Here is a 7,855-nt window from a genome sequence, read left to right as displayed (position 1 = left end):
GATAGGGAATGGCAAAGGACACACTGACAAAGGAGATTAATCAGAACTGGCTTTGACAAGCACTGTGGTAATTGGACAATTAAAACAGACATTCAAGGGGGGGAAAGAAGAACCAACTGGGGAGGATGGTAGAGAAAAGAGTGCAACAATGAATGAATGAAAACCCAAAATCTCTGTAAATTTTCATTAAAATGAATAAAATTTAATAATAATTAAAAAAGAAAACTACAGACTACTGTCTCTCATTAATATAATACATAAAAAATCTTAACAAAATATTAGCCAATAGAATCCAGAACCATATTAAAAGATTAACACATTATGACAAAATGGAATTCATGGCAGCCATACAAAAATGGTTCAACATAAAAAAAATTAACATTACCCATCACATCAATAAAATAAAAGGCAATAGCCACATAATCACCTCAATTGATGTGGAAAGATTTTTCAACAAAATCCAACACCCTTTCCTGATAAAAACACTCAACAAAATAAGAATTTTCTCAATATAATTAGAAGTATATACTCTAAATCAACAGCCAACATTATCTTCCATGGAGAGAGATAAAAATCATTCCTCCTAAAAACAGGGACAAGGCAAGGATACCCACTATCACAACTCCTATTCAATATTGTATTCGAAGTCCTAGTAAGCACAATAAGCCAAGAGAAGCTGTAAGAAGCATCCAGCGCCTTAAAAAGTTATATGATGTGCAATAAGGTTAAAGACTTCCTCTCAGAGTGGGGGCACACATCGGTGTCAGGTAAGGAGCTGCCTACAACTTCCCTGGAGGGAACCTGATGCAGTTAGGGAAACTGGTACAACATTGAGGACAATAGACTTTAGAAGAGACGGCTGTAATCAGCAGAGACACTTCCTCCAGACCTGGGTGCACTGGTGTGTTAGGGAGGGAGCTGCCTGAAACTCCCCTAGAGAGAAGGTTGCAGTTGGGAAACCAGGTCTCTCTCTCTCTTTTTTTTAACTTGGATTTAATATATTTGAAACAAATACTAATTGCAATATTATCCATTATTAAACCTTTATTTAGTTTTATTTTTTTAATTTTATACTGGTTTACATTTGGGAGCAAGAGTGGCATCCATCCACTTCCTAAACAATATGCCTCTGAAAACTCTATGAACTTTGAGAAACAATAGTTATCGAAAGGCCTTTTGTTCATCAAAAGAACAACAACACTGGTTTACGTACAAAGTTCATAAAGTTCATGTACCTTGTTTTTCACACCAGCTCTTTCTCCTTTCCTTTACCCATCCCTCTCTCCACCTAACAAATTGTGTGAAACCTGGTCTCTTGGCTGGACCAAACACCACTGAGAATAATAATGGACTTAGGAGAAGAGGGCTTCACTCAGGCAAGATTCCCACAGGGAACTTTAGAAAAGGCAAACTGTCCCACTGCACAGGAACAGAAAGACTTCCAGAAGAACAAGTTGCACATTCCATAAAAGGAGCAATTTAAGCCTGAAACTAATCAGTGGCTTTGTAAAATTAAAGAAGTATCACCAACCTATGGTGGGTGTTTTCATGTATTTAAAAAAGTGGTAGTGCTGGACTAAGTCTGCAGCTTGGAGGTTCCTGAGAAGTGGTTGGATTCTGAAAGTAGGTTTCTTGTCTTGATGAGGGTCACATATGGAATCTTTCAGGGGTTTTTTGTTTGTTTTTCTCATCCACTTGCAGGTGTCAGCTGATTGGACTTGTCCGATTTAGCTAACAATGAGTTGTGGGCTGGGGGTTCTCTTTGTTTATAATCAATTGGCTTTTGGTGGGCATGCTTGTATTTTAAAAAGTGGTAGTAGTGCTGGGCTACATCTGCAGCTTGGATGTTCCTGAGAAGTGGTAGGATTCTGGAAGAAGGTTTCTCGTGTCTTGTTGAGTGAGGGTCACATATGGAAACTTTGGTTGGTTTTTTGGTTCTTGTTTTCTTTGGGTTTTTTCCCCATCCACAAGCAAGTATAAGCTGATTGTACTTGCCACATTTAGCTAATAATGAGCTTTGGGCTGAGGTCAAACTCCATAATGGATACCCATTGTGGACAGTGTTTGGTGGAGCTTCCAGATTGATTCGGGTTTGGAAGCAGAAGTCATGCCACTGGAAACTTTACGAACGTAGAGAAATGATGATAGTTATAGAACAGGGTCGAGGTCTTTTATTTATAGGGTCACTATGAGTCATACCTGACAGCACTTAATAACAATATGCGGGCATAAGAGAAACAGTCTGGGAGGGCCGCGTCAGCAGGGCATGGCGGCTTGGGTCCTGACCTTGGCAGCGCCTCTGCTCCACAGGATCCGCGGGTTCCCTCTTCTGCACGGTGTCCAGCCTCCCAGACCGAGTGGGAGCTCAGAGTAACCCAGATCCTCAAGAAGTTTCCTCAGGCCACGGCCGTCAGGTCACTGACATCTCAGGAGGCTGTGAGGCAATGTATGAGATCCACATCTAGTCGGATGACTTCAAGGAGAAGATAACGGTGCAGCAGCACCAGATGCTGAAGCAGGCCCTGAAGGAAGAGACCAAGAGGATGCACAGACTGCGGATATTCACCTCCGTCCTCAGACGCTGAACACACTGGGCAGGCTGCCGCTACCAGTCGCTGACCACGCGGCCCACACATCCTGCCACGCATCCGCTGAAGATTAATCCACTTTGTGTATGGACAAAGCAATATAACTTAGATATTGTAAGTATGGAGGGATGCGCTCTCCACTTCGACGTGAATGAAACGTGAATTGGCACTGGAGCTGCAGAGGGTCCCTTGGATGGCTCCCCGAGCTTTTCTTTGGGAAGCAACGTCGTTTCTCCACAGCGGCCCTGTCTGTGGACAGTCCTGGACTGTGGCGGGGAGGGGAGGCCGTGGAGGGCCAGCGCTTTTGTCTCGTGCGCAGACGTTCTGAGCGGAATCCGCAGAGTCTCTGCCGTTTCATTCTTCTTCTTGGTCCACGTCTGTCTGCATAAAATGGTCTTGGGCCCCCAGAGGGGGCATGGCGCTGAAGCCAGGATGGTTGAGCCACGCTGGGGAGGGCAGGAGGACGCAGGCGGCGAGATGTCAGAGTGCCAGCGCCTGCTCTCTGCCCCCTGCTTTTCCTGTCTGCAGACCAGCTTCATGACCTCCAGCTCCCCAGTGACATCTCACAGGTAGTTGTGGCCACACCACCATTTTCTTGTCTTAAGGTCCAGGCCCTAAGGAGGACCGCCTCCCCTTCCAGGTCCCGTGACAAATATGCAGGCACAGCCACAGTGGCCCAGCTCGTCCAGAGTCCTGCTGGACCACACGGCCAAGGTCCAGGCGGTCACCCAGCTCTCAGCCCCCTGTCCGCGTCTGCTTTGCAGCAGACAAGTAGGAAAAGGGTGTGTTCACCAAGAAGGGACAGAAAGAAAGCCAGAGTGCTCCCACCTGGAGGGACAGGAGTGTGGCTTAATCAGCCAGGCGCTGGTCAACCCACGGAGTGTCAGCCCCACTGCTGTCCACAGGAAGCCTGGGGGGCACAGCAGTTAAGGGCTTAGCTGATAACTGATATCGGTGATTTGAAGCCAGTATGACAGCGAGGGAGAGCCCTGGGGGTTAGGGAGTTGGTTAAGCCCTGGGAAGACTTCACAGGAAACTCATGAGACAGTACTACTCAGTCATGCTTGTGGTCCGGTGTTAAGGTGCACAGGAACCAAGTGAAGTGCTCAAATATATATACACAGTTGAGAAAAGAAGACGTGACCTCGTGGTGAGGTGGTGCACTACCAGCCCAAAGTTACCTAGTTTGAATCCATCAGCTGCTCAGCTAGAGAAAAATGGACAGTCCCCTCCCATGCAATCTACAGCTTCCGAAAACCCGCTAGAGGGTCATCTGTGAATGATTTACAATTCGGATGGCACACAGCAACAGCACATATGTTAATTAAGAGATACATATATGTGAAGAGAGATTTAAAAATGTCATATTTACATATATTTATCAACTAAGTATACAGAAAATACTCCTATATGAAAGTTCTTTTTAAGTAGCCTTATTAAGGATAATAATAAAATAGTTGTTACTGTGCCATGAGCTTTTTGCTGTGTTGATCGAGGTGGCGGGTTTCCATGCATGAGGGCTGCCCTTGTGTCCATGCTGCAGTGGGCACCATTGCCCAAGTGGACATGTGGCCCATAGTGGAGCTGTGTCTGCCATGTCCCACAGGCTTCCTGAGGTCCTGGCCATGGACGTCCCGCTGCAGCCCTGTCTACCAAGGCACGCATGGGTGGGTTTGCACTGCCAACCTCTTGGCTCCTAGTTAAGCATTATCTATGCCCCCTACAGCTAACTCCCTGACTCTGTCATTTAAATGGCAGGATGACCTGCTGTCCTGGAGGTCGTTCCCACTCTCACTGCCCCTCCATCAGCTTTCTGAGGCTGCAAATTCTCGCTCAGATAACCTAGTGGATTTGAACTGTCCACTTTGCAATTAACAGCCCAATATGTTATGCAGGATACCACCAGTGCTACTTAAATGACTGTGGTTGGTGTTAAATGCCATCAGTTCAGAATCCACTTGTGGCTGGCCTGCTCGCATCTTTTTAGAGGCTGTAATTTGTATGGGAGAATATTGACCATCTCTCTTCTGTGGATCAGCTGACAGATTCAAAGCAGACACCTGTGGGCTGCAGTGTGACTCCTTACCCTTTAGGCCACCAGAGCTCTGCATGGCAGTGTAGTATGTACAAGTACGTAGTTCCCCTAAAGGAAATACTCTTTCATACACACTGGCAATATCAACAATCTTCATTACGCAGATTACACAGCCTTGCTTGCAGAAAGTGAAGATGTGAGGTGCTTGCTACAGAAGATCGAAGACTGGCTTTCAATGTGGATTACATCTCAATCTAAAAAAAAAAAAAATCCTCACTACTGGGCCAATAGGCAACATGAATATATGGAGAAGAGTAAAGTTGTCAAGGATTTCTTGATGTTCAGATCCACCATGAGCACCCATGGGCCAGAAATCAGAAGACATGTTGCTTTGGGGAAATTGGCTATCAGGGGCTTCTCCAAAGTGCTAAAGAGAAAGATGTCATTTAAAAGACTAAGGGATGCCAGGTGCAAGCCATAGTCTTTTCTCTTGCTTCCAATGACTGAATAAGGATGATAGAAGAGTAATCAAAGCCCTTGAATTTAAGAGTGTTGAACATCCCAGGACGTGCTAAAATAACAAACCAGTCTGTGTTGAAGGAGTTGCAGCCAGAGTGTTCCTTGGAGGCAAGGATGGTGAAATTTCATCTCACTTCCTTTGTGCATGTTGTCAGGAGGGACCAGGCCTTAAAGAGAGACATTATGGTGGGAAATGTGGAAGGTCAGAGAAAGAGAAGCAGACTCAATGAGATGGCTTCATACAGTGACTGTACCAATGAGCTCAGGCACATCTGAGACGGTGAGGGTGATTCAGGATAAGATGAGGTTCAGATCTGTTGTTTACAGGGTCCTTGTGAGGGCACCGAATAACAACAACAAAAGTCTGTACAGTGTGCACAGATAGATTTGGGGGTGGGGAGATTATGGGCGTATTGGACAGAAAGCAGTTTTGTCACAATAAAGTCACAATCCAGTTGCCCAACGGAAGGTATCTCAATCCTACACATGTTGGCAACAGCTGGATAATCACACCATGAACCCTCACTCCAGAAATTGCACTGGCATTATTTAGAAAAACAAAACAGTGCCACGCTAAGGGGTTTGAGTTATGTGCATCAGAAGGCCACAGCGTCACCCAGACAGGGTGGGTTTAATGAGGTGGTTGTTTCTAGAGTGAGATTTGAGAGGTTTACAGGTATCAACTTGGAACTGTATTTCTGAAATCATGGAAAATTTATAAACAAGCTGAGACTGCCATTTTTTAATAGCACTGTTGGAAGAAAACAAAGTGTGCTTGGATTGGAAATGGAAATTTGTAATACATTTGGAATTGTTTAAATAAAAAAAAGAGAAACAGTCTAATATGTAAAAAAAAACCCCAACTCTTTGTATAATGGCAAGAAAGCAAGAGGCAGCCTCACATATAGTGGAAAAAAACCAAAACAAGCCTTCCAAAAAAGCAGAACATATTTCAGACCCAATAGATATTATATAATAGATACTATGTAATAGATATCCAATTGATACTACACATAAAAGAATTAAAAAATATAAAAATCAAAACAAGGCAGAGGGTGTACAACCAATACTGGAATTATCAGAAATACATGAAAATGCAATTCAAAATGTCAAGAACAAAATAGCAGATGTTTTCAACATGCTGGAGGGACAAAAAGCAGAGGAGAAGAGATGGAAAAGGGAGTCAGTGAGCTGGAAGACAAGAGCCTCAGTGGAAATATACTAGAAGAAAAAACAGAGTAAACAGACAAAAAAAAAAGAAGAAACAAACATCACAAGGAACAATCTAGATCAGATTTCCAGAACATGAGAGGGAAAGGGAAACACCAAAAAAATTGTGGAAGAGGTAAACTTCCCATGTACTGTGAAAAATGAGGAAATTCACATTCAAGAAACTAAGACTAGACCCCAAGAGAAAAATATCAAGACATATCATATTCAAATTCTCCAAAATCAAAGATAAGGATAGACTACTAAAAGTAGTTCAGGGGGAAAAAGTTACCTACAAAGAGAAATAATTAGATTAAGGTCTGATTACTCAGCAGAAAGCATGGGAAGAAATTTTAAGGGAAGTTACACACACACACACACACACACACACACACACACACAAAAGTGGATGAATCATGTTGTTCTTGTTGTTATGTGCCATAGAGTAGCTTGCAACTCATGGCAACCCTACGTACAACAGCCCTAAATTCTGCTCTGTCCTGTGCCGATCACACTGTCTCCAACACACCCATCCTGATTAACCCAGCCACTGACTCAATCCACCTCATAGAGGGCCTTCCTCTTCTGTGCTGTCCCTCCACCTGCCCAAGCATGATGTCCCTCTCCGAGGACCCGTCCCTCCTTACAACATGTCCAAAGTATGTTAGACGAAGCCTCAGAATAATTGCTTCCAAGGAGGAGCCTGGTTTAACCCTCTCCAGGTTGAATCTGTTTGTTTTTTTAACAGTCCATGGTACATTCAATACTCTTCTCCAACACCACAGCTCAAAAGCATCGATTCTCCTTCTATCCTCCCTAGTCATTGTCCAACTCTCTGATGCATAACAAGTGTTTGCAAAGCCAATGGCCAGTATCAGACGCACCTTAGTCTCCAGAGAAACACCATTTCTCTTCAGTACTTTGGAGAGGTCCCTAACAGCAGACTTTCCAATCACAATATGTCTTTTAATTTCTTGGCTGCTGGTCCAAAGAGTGTTGACTTTGGAGCCAAGCAAACTAAAGCTGTGAACAATCTCTGTCTCTTCACCATCCATCCTGATGCTGCCAATTGGCCTAGTGGTGAGAATCTTTGTCTTCTTGATATTGAGCCTCAATCCATATTGAAGGCTGCAGTCCTTGACCCTCTGCAGCAAGCATTTCAGGTCCTCCTCATTTTCAGCAAGCAGGATTGTGTCATCTGCATAATGCAGATTGTTGACAGATCTTCCACCAATCTTGACCCCACATTTCTCCTCATAGAGCCCAGCCTCCTGGATAATCTGTTCTGTGTACAGGGTGAAAATGTATGGAGACAGAACACATATCTGGTGTATGTCCTTCCTGATTTTGAACCATGCAGGGCTTCCTTGCTCTGTTCTAACTACTGCCTCTTGATCCAAGTATAGGTTTCATATTAGCATGATCAAGTGTTCTGGGATTCCCATTCTTCTCAGAGTCAGCCACAGTTTGTTATGATCCACACAGTCAAATGCCTTTGCATAGT

General features: G+C 44.1%; 1 pseudogene; it reads left to right on the top strand.

Annotated features, from left to right (window-relative positions):
- Positions 1-2,266: 2,266 nt before the first annotated feature.
- LOC102873991 lies at positions 2,267-2,585 on the top strand (annotated as a pseudogene).
- The last annotated feature ends 5,270 nt before the right edge of the window (positions 2,586-7,855 follow it).

This window comes from Elephantulus edwardii, unplaced genomic scaffold (assembly GCF_000299155.1).
Source record: "Elephantulus edwardii isolate Elephantulus edwardi_28Jun2011 unplaced genomic scaffold, EleEdw1.0 scaffold00238, whole genome shotgun sequence".
Lineage (NCBI taxonomy): Eukaryota > Metazoa > Chordata > Mammalia > Macroscelidea > Macroscelididae > Elephantulus > Elephantulus edwardii.
Note: the sequence above shows the minus strand (reverse complement) of the source record. Positions and strands in the feature narration are given on the sequence as shown.